Below are 16822 nucleotides of genomic sequence, written 5' to 3'. Positions count from 1 at the left end.
AAAAGACCCTGAATAGCCAAAGCAGTCTTAAGAAAGAAGACAAAGCTGGAGGTATCACACTCCCTGATTTCAAACTACAAATCTACAGTAATCAACACTATATGGTACTGGCATAAAAACAGACACATAGATCAATGGAACAGAATAGAGAGCCCATAAATGAACCCACACTTATATGGTCAATCCACCTACGACAAAGGAGGCAAGAATATTCAATGGGGAAAAGACAGCCTCTTCAATAAATGGTATTAGGAAAACTAGGCAAAACTACATGCAAAAGAATCAGACTGACTACTCTCTTACACCATATACAAGAATAAACTCAAAATGAATTAAAGACTTAAATGTAAGACCTGGGGGACTTCCCTGGCGGTCCAGTGGTTAAGACTCTGTGCTTCCAGTGCATGGGGTGCGTGTTCAATCCCTGGTCAGGGAACTAAGATCCCACATGCCGTGTGGCAAAACATAAATAAATAAAAGATCATCATAGAAAAAGACCTGAAACCATAAAACTTCTAGAAGAAAGCATAGGCAGTATGCTCTTTGACATCAGTCTTAGCAATACGTTTTTGGATGTCTCCTCAGGCAAGGGAAACAAAAGCAAAAATAATCAAATAGGACTACATCAAACTAAAAAGCTTTTGCACAGTGAAGGAAACTATTAACAAAACGAAAAGGCTGCCTACTGAATGGGAGAAGATATCTGCAAATGATATAACTGATAAGGCGTTAATATCCAAAATACACAAAGAACTTACACAACCCAACATCTAGAAGACAAAAAACCCGATTAAAAAATGGGCAGAGATGGGCTTCCCTGGTGGCGCAGTGGTTGAGAGTCTGCCTGCCGATGCAGGGGACGCGGGTTCGTGCCCCGGTCTGCGAAGATCCCACATGCCGCGGAGCGGCTGGGCCCGTGAGCCATGGCCGCTGAGCCTGCGCATCCGGAGCCTGTGCTCCGCAATGGGAGAGGCCACAACAGTGAGCGGCCCGTGTACCGCAAAAAAAAAAAAAAAAGGCGGGGGGGCAGAGGAGTTGAATAGACATTTTTCCAAAGAAGACATACAGATGGTCAAAAGACACATGAAAAGATGCTCAACATCACTAATCATCATGGAAATGCAAATCAAAACCACAATGAGATATCACCTCACACCTGTCAGAATGGCCATTATCAAAAAGACAAGAGATGACAAGTGTTGGTGAAGATGTGGAAAAAGGGAACCCTTGTGCACTGTTGGTGGTAATGTAAATTGGTGCAGCTACTCTGGAAACCAGTATGGAGGCTCCTTAAAAAACTGCCAATAGAACTACCATACAATCAAGCAATTCCACTCCTGGGTATTTATCCAAAGAAAATGAAAAGATATATGCACCCCTATGTTAATTACAGCATTATTAACAATAGCCAAGATATGGAAGCAATCTAAGTGCCCATCAACAGAAAAATGGATAAAGAAGTGGTGATATACAGATTTATAGATACACACACACATACATACACACAATGGAGTATTACTTGGCCATAAAAAAGAATGAAATCTTGCCATTTGTGACAACATGGATGGACCTAGAGGTGCTAAGTGAAATAATACAGACAGAGAAAGACAATACTGTATGATTTCACTTACATATGGAATTTAAAAAACAAAGTAAATGAACAACATAACTAAATAACAGAGGCACTGATACCGAGAACTAACAGGTGGTTGCTAGAGGGGAGGGGGTTGAGGAGAGAAGAGAAAAAAAATCCTATTACCTCAAAAATCCAGAAATGTATCCCCTCTTTTTCCAAACCCACAGCTTAAACCCCAGCCCTAAAAATTTTCAGCTGCATTGTTAGTCTCCCCAATTCAATTCTCAATCCCTCTTCCAGCACGCTCCAACTGCTTCCAAAGAAGTCTTTTTCCTCTAGTACTTAAAAAAATGGATGCATAATTTACACACAATAAAACACACAAATTATAAGTGTAAAGTTTGATGGGTTTAAACAGAACCACCACCCAAATCAAGATATACAACATTTCTGTAGTCTCAGAAAGTTCCCTTGTGATTCTTTTCAGTCAAGCCCCTGATACCCAGAGGCAGCTGATATCTTGATTTCTATTACCATAGATTAGTTTTGCCTGTTCTAGAACTGTATATAAATGGAGTCACATGGTATGGATTATCTTGTGTCTGGATTCTTCAGTCAACACAGTGTCTGTGAGAGTCATCTAGGTTATAGCATTTTCACTAGTTTGTTCCTTTATATTGCTGAGTAGTATCCAACTGTATGGATATACCATAACTTATTTTTCTATTCATCTGTTGATGAAAAATTGAGTTGTTTCTAGTATTGGCTCGTATGAAAAAGCTGTCATGAACATTTCTGTGTCAGTCTTTTTTGGACATAATATTTTCAATTTTAGAGAAGTATGCAGGAGTAGAATTGCCAGTTCACGGGATAGGTGTATGTTAAATTTTATAAGAAACCGCGAAACGGCTTTCCAGTATGGTTCTAATATTTTATAATTCCACCAGCCATGTCTGAGAGTTCCAGTTGCCAAAACAAGTCTTTTTCAAATGCAAATCTGTCATACTATTTTCCTACTTAAAGACCATCTCTGGCTCTCTCCACCTATGTTCACATTCCAAAGGAAATAGGCAAGGCTCTCCATTATTTGTGTCCCAATTGTCCAGCTTCATCTCTTGCTACTTCTCCACATGTTCCCTTCACTCCAGTCATACTAACCTCACTCAGTTCCCTCAACTCATGAAGTTCTTTCACTTCTTTGTTTAAGTCCTTCCCTCTGCTGCATTTGCATAGCGAATGCCTACTCATCTTTTCAGAGCTATGTGCTGATTACTTCACACCTGTACCCACACCCCTGTGAGTTAATTGCTGCTATTCTGTGCTCCCTTAACATACAGGATATAACTCCATTAGAATACTCTGCTCAAAGCACTAGAACACATTATTTTCTACTTGCTACTGGAGTAGCTCCTGGAAGACACTACTACCATTATTTAATGATGGTCTACCACCAGACAGACACTATACTAGCTGCTATGCATAGAATGAGTAATAACAGTCATGGGCCCTGCTCTCCTAGAGCTTAGGGAAGGGTGGAGAAGAAAGCCAAGTAATCACACTCACAAATGCAGAATTAGAAACTGAGTTAAGTGGTCTGAACACAGGGAGTGATGAGTCTATGAATATGTAAACAAGAATCTGTCCTAAATAGGGTGGAGGGGGCATGGAAGGTTTCCCTGAGCAAATAATACTGGAATCTAAAGGAGACACAGGAACTAATCAGGTGAAGTGTGTTGCTCCTTATTGTGGGAGAGAACCTGAGACTGTTCAGGAAACTGAAATTAAGCTGGCAGAGGTTTGAGAACAGAGACTAATGGGCCCCGTGTGAGGGAAAAGAGTTGGGCAAGGGCCAGACCAGAAGCTGCTCACATGTGGCCACCGTCTTGGTCAAGACAGAACAGCAGCAGACCTGGTAGTATCATCCTCTGCTGACAGCCTGATGGCTGTCCACTGTCCATCACTGTACCCAGCGACAGGGTCATGTGAAACAGACATTTGTGAATTAGTCAATTTTAGAAGTGTTCAAGGAGTTTGACAGCTAATGGAAAGAGAGATTACATGTATCCTGGGTGGGCTGCAAAGTTGGGGGAAGAGTGTTTTTAAGCAAAGGCACAACTTGGGTTTGTTGAGGGAATACAGCCAACAGAGGTAAAGGGATGAAATATGTAAATACAGTTCTGCCATAGGTGGAAAGGATGGAATCACAAATACATAGATTTTCAGTTTTGAAAAGGAAGAATCATTCTTCCTTTGAGGTAAGAGAAAAGGGCAGGAAAATGGGGAAAGATCTAGAGAAAAGACACTAACTCTTGGTAGTTATTAGAGTCACGTGGTTCACTGGACATTTTCCTGAATCTGCATGGTGCTATCAGACAATCACTTTTTGTCAGCTGTGTCATGGATTCTGCCCATAAATATGGTAGCAGATTTATGGACTGGTGACTGTGCAACCAGCACAATGCTGGGAGTTTTCACATACATTCGCCATCTCACTAAATTTTCATAATTTTTCAAAGTATATAGTTTTAGGCCCAATTTACAGATAAATTACAATGTACAGAACTTGGGTTCAAGGAGGTTACAAACCTTTCCTGGATCTACACTGTCAGTGAGTGGGTGACCTGGATTTGGAACTCAAGGCCTGTGGCAACTTGGGAGCCACAGAACGTGAGTTCTTGTCCCTTCTCACTGGTTTCAGATGTTTTGCTCCAATACAGCTGTAGCCTAGGCACAGTGCAAGGTGGGACAGGCAGTTTTTGCCTACAGGGTCAGTTTAATTTGCATAATGTGCCCTCCAGGGTCTCATACCAGTGTATGAGGAATAAGAAGACAGTTTGGGAGGCTAGAATGTAACACTTTGGCATAGAACACATTGTCTTCTTATTGAGATGGGAAGGATCAGAAAAAAACCAACACTGGAGTACATCACAGGCTAACCTAACTAAAGATGAGATCAATAACTTCTCCACAGAGTCCCATGGAGTCCAAGAGTGCCATGGAGACATGCCTTCATGTGACCTTTTGAGCTTGGGGCACAAATGCCAAGATGGCAATAACTTGGGTGATAACCAGAGTGACTATGGGTGGGGCAGCCCTTAGAAGACAAACCTATCCCAAGAGGAGAAAAAGAGCCTTTGGAAGAATTGCCAGTGTCCATGGAAAGCTACAAAGCTGTGAAGATCCTGCACCAGGAGACAGGTATCCACACCCACAGAGAACAGCAGGCGATGTGGGAACTAGTTCCACCTGTAGAGAGCAGTACTGCTGGAGTGATCTGAATTAGAGGAGGGCAGGAGAGCCAGATGGGCAGGTTCCCCATTTGGAGAGGTGCCTTTAGGGATATTAACAGGAGACATCATTGTGTATCACTGCTGCCACCAGAGAGGGTGGTCTCTTGATCGTTACCAAGCTTCCTTATTATCTTACAGCCCATGCACTTAACAAATTGGTATCTACTTAGTCTGTGCTGTAGTTGACTCACATTTATTTTAGCATAACCTAAGACTCATTCCAGCCCTGACAGCTTTTCCAACTTGAGGAGCTATATAGTCAGTTGAATAGTATCCCCACAAAATTCATGTCCACCCAGAACCTCAGAATGTGATCTTATTCAGAAATCAGTCTTTGTAATTAGTTAAGATAAGGTTATATGGAGTAGGGTAGGCCCTAATCCAACGACAGCTTTCCATATAAGAGACAGAAGAGGAGACAGAGAAGGTCAAATGAAGACAGATGCAGAGCTTGGAGCGATGAGGCCACAAGCCAAGGAAGACCTGAATCCACCAGAACTGGCAAAGAAGGATTCGCCCCTAGAGCTTCTGGAGGGAATATAGCCCTGTTGACTCCTTGATCTTAGACTTATGGCCTCCAGAACTGTGAGAGAATGAATTTCTGTTCTTTTAAGCCACTCAGTTTGTTGTACTTTGTTACACCATCCCTAGGAAACAAATACAGGAGCTGAGGTCATTCTCCCTAAAGGGCATGTTTAGGAGCTCTCCAGCCCCTAGCTACACCCCTATATGTGAGCGCCAAGAAAAAAATGTCTGCTGAATAAATGCATTTCCCAGATTTTAAATTGAGGGAGAAGCATGATGTCCCTGAGTTAGCAGGGAGGGATCAACAATAACACTAGATAGTATCTGGAAGATCTGAAGGCTGTCTATCAAAAAGTCTCATCGTGTGGCTTTGGCTGGCAAATTCAGTAAGTGTCAGGATGCGGCTTCTAGTTTTGTCAATCTCAAGGTTGAGTCAACCTTAGCATGATTAGCTAAATCATGCTAATCAAATTCCCAAGGAATAAAAACAAGGCTGCAAATGTATTGATCTGTATGTGTGTGAGAAAGAGAGAAAGCTTCTCTTTCAGGATCCAAAATGCTCAAGTTCACTGCCAGGGGCCCAGAGTCAGCACACCTGGAAGCTGATCAGTGACTGTAAGTTGTATGGAATGAAAGCAAGGAGGCAGGGCACCACCCAGCAAGCAAAGAGGAAGGGACTCCATCCAGGCCATAGAGAGGCCCAGTGGCCTTCCCTGTACCATGACAGACCGCAAAGTTCAGGCCCGCCTGTCTGCAGCATTCACGGCAAGTTTCTGGTTTTCTGGCTCTTCTTCTCCATGGTCTGGGGCCAACTGCCCCACTTCCATTCACATAGCTGTCCTCTAAACAGGGTGTTAAATGATTATGTTTAAACTTGCTATATTACAGTTATGTCTGGACTTGCCTCCCTAAGATCACAAAGCAGGTAACCTTAACTAAAGTTCTGGGTTCTTCCAAACCCACATTTACAACTTGTTTAATACCATAATAACTAATACCGCCTGCATTAGTTTCCCGTAGCTACTATAACAAAGTACGACAAACTTGGTGGTATTCTTTTTTTTTTTTTTTTTGGCGGTACGCGGGCCTCTCACTGTTGTGGCCTCTCCCGTTGTGGAGCACAGGCTCCGGACACGCAGGCTTAGCGGCCACGGCTCACGGGCCCAGCCGCTCCACGGCATGTGGGATCTTCCCGGACCGGGGCACGAACCCGTGTCCCCTGCATCAGCAGGTGGACTCTCAACCACTGTGCCACCAGGGAAGCCTGGTGGTGTTCTTTTTAAAGAATAGAAATTTATTCTCTTACAGTTCTTGAGGCCAAAGGTCCAAAACCAGTGTGTCAGTGGGGCTGGGCTCCCTCTGAAGGCTCTGGGGGAGAATCTGGTCCTGGCCTCTTCCAGCTTCTGGTCATTCCAGGTGTTCCTTGGCTTGGGTCTCATCACTCCAATCTCTGCCTCCGTGGCCACACTGCCACGTCTTCTTCTCCGTGACTTTCATACTGATAATCCAGAATTACCTCATCTCAAGATCCTTAACTTAATCACATCTTTTTCCAAATAAGGTAACATTTACAGGTTCTGGGGACTTCATGTGAGTATCTTTCGCAGTTGGGGGGATTTGGCACCACCATTCGAGGCTTTTGAACACTGGACCTATCTATCTGTATTCATACATCTTCAGTGTCTCATACATGAATGAGACTGAAGAGCTAAATTAAGGCAATCTTATTTCTAAATTCTAAGGCACCTCACTACCGCTATATACCATCAATATCCCTCTGAAAGGAAATCTAGAATCTTGATATCATAGGCCTCTCAAGCACAGGCCAGTGTGAATGGGTTTCATGGGCTCATGATTCAATGTGAATTATCTCTGACATCTCTTCAGGCCAATCTGTCACTATAAACTGTAATTGCAATTAGCATTAAATTTGACTATGATATCAAATATCTGGCATGATTATCTTTTACTCTACCTCTTCAAATCCTTTCTACCTTTTGAGGCCCAGCTAACCCCTCGCCTTCCCAGGGCATGACATTTTCTTACTCTCCACAGCTTCTCACAATCCTGCTTTCCTCTGAGGTCTTCCTACCCTGACCGTGGGAATCACTTGTGCCTGGGACTTGATAAACTCTTCCCGAGAGTTTCTTTCTCCAATTAGACTCGATGCATATAATACAGTCTATTGTCGGAATTTTGTTAAATAACTGTTGGTTGATGAATGTAAGGGGAACTAGTGATGGTTAAAGCACAGATCACACCAAAACAAGACTGCTCTCCATTGTGAGGCAGGAAAAAAACACCTGTTTGCTTGGAAGGTCCAAGAGAAGAGAGAATACTTGTTTTGAGTCAACTGATTTAGAAAATTAGATAATTATCTCCTAGAGGATGAGATGTTTAACATTCAGCTAAAAGGTAAAGTTCTTTTACGTAAGTGGTAACTGTTAAGACAGGGAGTGTGATTTTCTATCAAGAAATATGGCATAGATCTTTCAGGAAGGAAAGTTAGAGGACCCAAAGTGTCTTCCTCTCCTCCCAGACAGGATTTGGTGAAGCATCTGTGTAGACAAAATATAGCCCCAATTTCAAAATGTATGTGAATATCTGACAGAAGACCACTAAGAATCAGAAGCACTAAAAGGAAGGAGAACTGCCTGATTCAGGAGTCCCCCCCACATCATCGGTTAGACACAGACCCTGGTGACGGGAGCCGCATCCCAAGTACGAGCCATGACCTTCACGTTGCTAAATACGACACTCAGTTTCTCAGCCGCATTAGACACAACGGACCGCTCATTCCTTCTTCTTGAAGTATTTTGTTCTCTTTTTCTCTGCCCTCATTGGATGTTCCTTCTCAGTTTCCTTCCCTGGGTCCTCCACCTCCTCTTGACCTCTAAATGGTGACGTGCCCCAGGGCTCAGTACTCAAGCCTCATATCTTATACATCTATCCTCTCTGCCAGGGCCTAGGTGAGCTCATTCAATCTCACGGCTTAAAATGTCATCCACACAGGCTTTCTCCAAAATTTCTATTTCTGGCCCCATTCTTTCCCCTGAACTCCAGACTTGCATATCTGCCTGCCTACTTGAACTTCTTTAGTGAGACATCTAATAGACTGTAAAACTTTACGTGATTGAAACAGAACTCTTCATTTCCCCCCACCTAAAATCTCCTCCTCCTCCGTCTCCACTTCAGGAAATGGCAGTTTCATTCAGTTGCTCGAGCCCAGAACCTTGAAGTCAACCTTGACTCCTCTTTCTCTCCCACCCCACATCCAATCCATCAGCAAATCCTACCGGCTCTACCTTCAACATATATCCAGAATCCAACCACTTGCCTCTGCTTCCACTGACAGCAACCTGATCCACGCCACCATCAACTCTCACCTGAAAGAGCCTCCCCACTGCTCTCGTGTTTCCTCTCCCAACCCCTACCAGTCACGCTCTAAAGAGGAGCCCAGTGAACCTTCTGAGAAAAACTAAGTCATGTTACTCCTCTGCCCTCCACTATCCAAAGATGTCCCAGTTAATTTTAAATGAAGTCCAAGTGCTCACCATGGTCCACAAGGCCCTGCAAGCTCCCTTTCCAGTTTCATTTCCTACCCCCTTCGTCACAGCACTTTGGTTACACAGGCCTCCTTGCTGTCTTCAGCAGGTTATTAAACTGAACGTATACTACCTAAAAATGTAAGATATAAAGAGAAAATTTGTGACATCAATAACACAGAGTGTGTGTAGGGGGTTGTGGAGCTGCAAAGGAGTTTTTGTGTTTAACAGGTACAGAGTTTCGGTTTCACAAGACGAAAAGAGTTCTGGACGTGGATGGTGGTGATGGCTGCACAACAGTGTGAATGTACTTAATGATAGGCTCTATTTCGTATAGATCTCCAGAACTTAATGTGAATGTACTTAATGTCACTAAACTGTACATTTAAAAATAGTCAAACTGGGGCTTCCCTGGTGGCGCAGTGGTTGAGAGTCCGCCTGCCGATGCAGGGGATGCGGGTTCGTGCCCCGGTCCGGGAAGATCCCACATGCCGCGGAGCGCCTAGGCCTGTGAGCCATGGCCGCTGAGCCTGCACCTCCGGAGCCTGTGCTCGGCAACGGGAGAGGCCACAACAGTGAGAGGCCCACGTACCGCAAAAAAAAAAAAAAAAATTAGTCAAACTGGTAAATTCTATGTTATGTGTATTTTACCAAAATAATAATGAAAAGAAAAAGATAATTAATATATGTATACATGTATAACAAGTCTGAAAGGATAGGAACAAAAGGGGAATAATAATTATCTTTAGGGTTACATATGATTACATATGATCTTCTTATTGCAGGAAAAGTATTTATGTATTACTTATGTGTGATTTTTATATATTACATATGTAACAAAATACATAAAGAGCTGTGTATAAAACTTATACCTAGTGTGGTGATAATATTTAACTACATACAAACTCTGGAAATAAATACGTGTCACTAGCTATGGGCCCCAAACTTCCTATTGAGTGTCATCAATTTCAACGGACTCATCTCCACAGGAACCAGACAAGAGGCCTTTAATCTAAATACAGGAGCCCTCAGGTTTTCAAACGCAGACTCAGGTGAAAACGTGGATGCTACCTGACACAGGCCAATCATGCTACAGATGAACGAGCTGTTGCAAAAACTCTGAATATCTCTACCATGTGTCATTTGATAATGTGGCATCTTTTGACACAGACCAAGCTACAGAGCTGCCTATCGTGTATAATTAAAGGTTTCGGGTGTACTAAGGTTTTCTCCTGCCAAATGCCATTCATCTATGCTTGAGTCTTCCAACAAATAGAACCGAAATACAATTTGAAAAGCAAACTCACTGTGCGAATTATTTTGTCCTGCTGTTTTAAGTCACTGCACGGTTCAGAGGAGTAGAGAAATTATTCTGGAACACCTAAACCACAAAGCACAATCCCATCATTTGGGGAGAAGATGCCAAGACCCAGGAGAGTAAAGTGACTGTTCTAGAGCTGCCCTCCTAGCGTGTGGAATAGCTGGGGCTGGACTCCAGAAATCCTCATACCTTAGTCCCGTGCTTCTTCTCAAAAGTTGGAATGTTATCTTTGGAAAAGGAGAGTAATAACAGCCTGAATGTGGTTACGACTAGAACAGCTTTATTTCTCTCCAACCTTTGTCTTCAAACAGACTCTATAGCTTTCTGGTTACACTTTCGAGAACCACCTCATTTCAGCCATTAAGACTAATTTTCAGGTGTTTCAAAAAACAAAAACTCATCTGGTCTAAATCAAGTCTTCAATCTCACATCCAGCTCAAAGCTCTTTCCCTGATCGTGGCTCAGACTGTCTGTGATCATGGCTCACAGCTTGAGGTCTTGCGATGGGGAAGGGAGTGAAATCTGCTTTCTCTCCTCCTCCCCTTCTTCCACGGCTCTGGTTTCCCAGGATCACTGGTGGGCCTGGGGTGGGGGAGTTGTCAAGGATTGAAGTCAAGGGACTAAAGTCTCTGCACTTGACTGTTTCTAGATCTCCCTCAGCTGACAGCATTCTCTGGGCTGGTGTCCAAATGCCGAATGTGCCGTGGGATGCAGCTATGACTTCTGAAAAGGCCTTATGGGAATCTCCAAAGGATCTGAGTCAGGGGCACCAAACTGATGGTGCTCTGGGAGCCCTCTCCCTTGGAATCAAGGCTCTCCCCGCTCTCCCACCCCCCACCCTTGCACTGTCCCTCACACTCTGCCCAGGGAATCAACTCTCCTTGAATGTCTAGTCTTTTCTTCACACAGGCTATATAGGTGGGTGATGGCAGCCAGAAAAGTTCAACCACCTTTACATAAATCTTGAGCGGTTGTGCCTAGCTGTTCCTCTTTAGAAGGTGGGGATACGTACCACCTAGTATCTTCATAAAAAAAAATCCCAGTCAGTATTCTCTTAGAAGAGTCCTAAGTGTTGTTTGCAAGGTGGGAGGGTAGTTCTTACTTTTGGAAAGGAAGACATTACACAAAGAGGAAGGAGCCGCCGGGAAGGTCCTGGGGAGAGAAAGGGAACTGCCCACGGACTGCTGGGAAAAGGAGGGGCCGCCTCCAAGGACAAATCCCCTCACCTTAGGGAATGTCAAGGACTCTGAGGGGAAGACTGAGGGGAGCTGCCTCCCTGGAACCAACCAGATCGGGTGCACGAGGATAAGACAAAACCCCGCCTCTGCCGTTCACCCACTCAGTGGTACAGACTGAGCCCTTTCCTCCTTCTGGGCTCCAGGGTCCCCATCTATAAAATAGGGGGATGGTGAATATTTGTGGCTACAAAGCATTGGACTACCCTCTTGTTTTGGAGGAATTCCAAGATGGGATGCAGGCAGACTCCTTCCTGGTCCATCACAGAAGCCCAAGAGGAGGCCATATAGTCTCATTCCCTACCCCTCCCATATACTACAGCATGGAAATGTGACCCAGGCTCAGCTGAGGACTTTGAATCCTTAAGAATGCAAAAGTCTAGCTGTGGTGGAATGAGAAGTCCAGGGGTATGGCATGAATGCTGACTGGAAATGACCAGCCTAGAAGAGTACAGGAGTGCCCAGTGCCCTCGAGCTGTGCCTGGCCACCTTGCTTATTTGCTGAGGTTGGCTCTCTAGTCCCCTATGATTCTGCAGAAATGCCATGTTCTTCTGTGATAGTTATTTCAACTTGACTCACAAGCCCCATTCAACCTCTTTCTCCCTTGTTTCCCTCTGCCCTAGAAGCTAGAAAGCAAAATACTTGAATCCCCAGATGCCTTTGCATTAAGAAGTGGTCATGTGATACAGTTCTGATTATTAAAATAAAGGAATAAGTCCCTTCCCCCAAATGAAGGCAAAACCTGGAGAGGAGAAAGCTTTTGCACTGGAGAGGAGAAAGTTTTTGCACTTCACACTTGTCCCTCTCCTTCCTCCTGCCTGGAATACAGATGAAATGCCTGGAGGTGAAGCAGCTGCTCATGACCATGAGGAACAAAATGCTAAATAGAACCCTAGCCTCTGATGATATCTCTGAGCGGCAAGGCAAGCCTGGACCACCACCTTTAGACTTCTTACACAATAAAAATAAGTCATTTACCTATTCAAGCCACTGTTTTTCAGACCTTCTGTTACTTTCAGATAAGCATATTCCTTCATGATATATTTTCAATAAATAAAAGTTGAGAATGGTTGTATTTACATTTATAAAATATTTTGTAGTTCATCAACTGTTCTGTTGTTTACCACCAGGAACTCCAAGTGGTACCACAAGCTCTCTTCCAGCTCTGATATTCTGTCCTTATAAGAGGGACATTTCTCTTACTAGGCAAACTCACATCACCCATAACTTTTACAACTCAACAAAAAAGAGCAGTTGTCTTGCTCTCAGCTGTTCTTCGAGATGGTACACCACTGAACCAGGTGCCCTACCTCCTTCTGCCTTCTCCGTCCTCTGATTCATTCCCTAACGCTAAGGGCCAACCCCCCTACCTGAGACCTCCTAGCCTAATACTACCTCACAGAAGTTCCAACTTGACTAGAGGTCAACTTACAATTTTCAGAGCCAAATAGATTCCTGCTATCCAGGCACAATCTGAGTTGAGTATGCTATTTATATTAGTAAAATATTTTGTAGTTCAGGAACTTAAACTGCCTTTTTTTGTACCATCTCACTGATCCTCACAACAATGCTGAGATAAACAGGGCAAGTATAAAGACTGTGATGAGCCACGGGTTCTAGAGATAATGAATAAAAGTGCTATATGGGGCTTCCCTAGTGGCGCAGTGGTTGAGGGTCTGCCTGCCGATGCAGGGGACACGGATTCGTGCCCCGGTCTGGGAGGATCCCACATGCCGCGGTGCGGCTGAGCCCGTGAGCCATGGCTGTTGAGCCTTCGCGTCCGGAGCCTGTGCTCCGCAATGAGAGAGGCCGCAACGGTGAGAGGCCCGCATAACGCAAAAAAAAAAAAAAAGTGCTATATGACCCGAGGCAGTGGGGAAAGGGGAATAGACATTGGACTAGGAGTCAGGAAACCTAGGTTTTGTGTTCCAGTTCTACCATTAACTAGTAGCTTGACCGTGGGAAAGTCGTTTACCTCTCTGGGTCCAGTTTCCTCATCTGTACAATGAGGATGCTGGATGTATTAGTCAGCTCGGGCTGCCATAACAAAATACCATAGACTGCATGGCTTAAACAACAGAAACTTATTTCCTCAGAGTTCTGGAGACTGAAAAGTCCAAGATCAGGGTGCCAGTATGGTCTAGTTCTGGTGAGAGCTCTCTTCCTGGCTTGCAGACAGCTACCTCCTAAAGATCCTATCTCCACATACAATAACACTGGGGGTTAGGGTTTCAACATATGCATTTTGGGGGTCCCCATCCAGTCCACAGCACTGGAGTTCCTTCTACCTATTAGCACAAGTCTGGAACATTGAAGATGATCACAATTACCTGTGGAATCAGTAATTCCACCTGACCTTCTTGATTCAAGAAACTGCACAAGGCTTATTTCTCTACTCTCGGGTAGTGAGCATCTTGGGGTCTTCTCTGTGTATGTTTTTCCTTTTCAAAGGCAATTAATATACCAAATGTGATCTCTGACCAAAGGAGGTCTCTCCTAAGGCTGGAGCCTTAACGTTTTTCAGAAAGCTGTATGTTTAACTATTACTTTCAGTTTTGGGGTATGGCATGCAAATTAGCTACTGCATTTAGAAAGAACACAATGGTGACTGTCAGTTGGAGGTGGGTTTCAAATCACAAGTATACAGTTAAATTTTCTAATAGCCATGGAGATCGCTGATCAATTGTTGCCCTTCACCAAAGCCCAAAGTGCCTTGTCATTCCTACTTCGCCCCTGAAGTGCCTGAAAGTGCTGTTTTCAAGCAGGTTTGTGGTCAGAAGCAGACTCTGGTGAAGAGAGCCAGCCTACCTTAGGTCAAATATAATTTTCTCCATTGGTAATCAACCAAGATTTCACTAGAAATATTAATGAATTTTGGTTTAATATACTTACTGTCAAATGCCTAAAAGTATGTGGGGCACTTAAATACAATTCCAACAAAAATACTCCAAGGATGATTGAAACAGTCCTAGACTGTGCTGTTGTGTTCAGACCTGAATGGTCTCAATTTCTGTAACTGCTTCATTTGTTTACTTCTTCTTATTTATGATAGACTCTAGAACTGCTTATTAACACTAAATTTTCTCTGTGTTAGTAATTTCAAACCCAAATTTACCTTTCATAGCTATTAAAATCTTTATCTTCAATTGCCCCCAACTGTCTAAACTCTGGTATTCTACAAAACGGTAAGATGCTGAGTTTTCTTGATTGATTCTATAGAGCAACAGTTCTCAAATGGGAGATGCCAAGTGTTCCCAGGGGGCATCTGGCAACGTGTAGAGACGTTTTTGGTTATCACAACTGGGGGAGGGTGGTAGTGCAACTGGCATCTAATAGGTAGAGGCCAGGGATACTGCTAAACACCCTACAGTACACAGGACAGCTCCCCCCAACAAGGAATTATCCGGTCCCAAAAGTGCTGAGGTTTAAAAACCCTGCTATAGAATCTCAAGATGCAAAGAACATGGTCCTTAAGGTTTCCAGGGGAAGCACAAATTCTATTGGTTTTATTGGTAGCCCAACTCTGTGACTGTACACGACCTCAGAGACACAGCAGAAACTGATGGAACATTTGCTGTGCCAACGAAGAACGAAGAACGTCAGGAACGGGATTAATTTTTTTTTTTTTTTAAGTAGGCAGCCCTTCCTTTGATCTTCATTCAACCTCAATGTCCTCTTCACCTGGGTAGTAAGGGGAAAGAAAACAGGACTAGAGCACTGGCTCAGGAGCAGGCCTGTGACAAGGTCTGAAGATTTTCCACTTATACCCTCAGGGCTCACTTTACTTGGGAGTGATGGTGTGAGGACAGAAAAAAGCTCCACACACTATAAAATCCTAACAGCTTCATGGGTTGGTAGCATTTCAAACTCCTTTTAAAAAGCATTAAATTACTCCCTGTGATCCCATTATTTTAATGATTTCTGTATATCCCTCCTCATTCCAAAAACGTAGAAGTGGTTAACTCGCCCTGTGGTGTTGACTCAATTTTCCCATATAAAGCTTAACTGGGCTTTAGGACTGACCAATAGAAGTTTCAGTGTAGGAGGAAAAAGGATTTTGGAAGGACCAAGAAAACCTATAATGTTTTGGCAGTCCAAAGATATGAGTTAAATTCCTACTATGTGTAAAGTATAGTGCTAAATGTTGAGGCGTATATTTTTTTTTAAGTATAAATCACAGCTGGTGTCCTTAAGTAATTTATAATCTGCCTGAGAGGGACAGGCTTGGTGCCCAAGGGAGGATGTCTTTCATTACAAGGCGGTCTGTGCTCAGAGCCTCCAGGCAGGCACAGCCCTCAGCTCTCTCCCTCCTCTGGCCAGGGAAGGAGGGGCAGAGCAAAGGCTCGGAAGTGGGCACACACTGGAAAGGGTCAGGGGCAGGAAGCAAACTAATCAGGCACTAAAGTTACGGTTTTATCTTGCAGCTACAAGAGAGTCTCCAAAGGCATCCAAACAGGAAGTTATAATGATAAAAGGTGACACTGACTGAGTCCTTACTGTTTTCTAGGCACACTCATTTCATCCTCTTCCTGACAGCCTTATGACATAGCCACTCTTCTTCCCATTTTACTGAGGAGGAAACTGAGGCACAGGGTTGTAAATCACTCCTGCAAAGTCACATAGTTAGCAAGGGCTAGAGCCAGGATTCACCCCTTGGGCAGAGCCCACACTCTTAACTGCTTCTCCAGACTGCCTCTTGATAGAACAGGAAGGATAGGAGCTGAGGAAAGACCAGACACATTAGGAAGAAGCTGCCAGCATCTCAAGGAGTGGAGTCAATGGGGTCAGATGTTGCTGAGCCATCAGGAACGAAATCTGAGAAAGGGCCACTGGATTTGTGATTAGGCAATAAGGCGTGACCTTTAAGAGTTCTGTTTCGTAGAAGGGTGGGGACCGGGGTTCCTGGCAGGACATGAAGTGGGGAGTGATAGAGTCCTGGGTAGAAACTGATAATGGAAGGACAGGGAGAGATGGGAGAGAATTTTCCAGGCTTCTCTTTTGAGACTATGCCCTCCCAAACAATGGAACATTTTCTTTATTTGAGGGATTACAAATATAATTCACCTTGTTCTTTTGTTTTGAAGGGCAAAACTAACAAATTTTAGTAGCCATGGTTAAAAGAGAATTAGCAAGTGTCACAGAAATTTTTTTTAAAAACACTGCGTTAAACTCAGGTAAAACCAAAGATTTAACTGTTTGAAGGGAAATCGTTATGGGAGAAAGGTACTTGACCATACTATATATGGCATTGGCTGGACATGATGGCAGTTCTGAAACTGGGGTGGGAGACTGAGAGAATCACGGATGAAATAACTTGCTTCGGACTTGT

General features: G+C 43.7%; 1 protein-coding gene across 3 annotated transcripts in view; it reads right to left on the bottom strand.

Moving 5' to 3' along the window:
• TMEM266 (transmembrane protein 266) overlaps positions 1–16822 on the bottom strand; it is a 144316-nt gene that overhangs the window by 121914 nt on the left and 5580 nt on the right. The window contains exon 2 of one of the 3 annotated variants that reach the window (XM_060293954.1): positions 10244–10317. The exons of the other annotated variants lie outside the window; for them this stretch is intronic. The gene's annotated coding sequence lies outside the window, so the exon portion shown is untranslated. The remainder of the gene's footprint in view (positions 1–10243; positions 10318–16822) is intronic. 3 annotated transcript variants of the gene reach the window in all.

This window comes from Globicephala melas, chromosome 2 (genome assembly GCF_963455315.2).
Source record: "Globicephala melas chromosome 2, mGloMel1.2, whole genome shotgun sequence".
NCBI lineage: Eukaryota > Metazoa > Chordata > Mammalia > Artiodactyla > Delphinidae > Globicephala > Globicephala melas.
The sequence above is the reverse complement of the archived record's forward strand: the minus strand, read 5'-3'. Positions and strand labels throughout refer to the sequence as shown.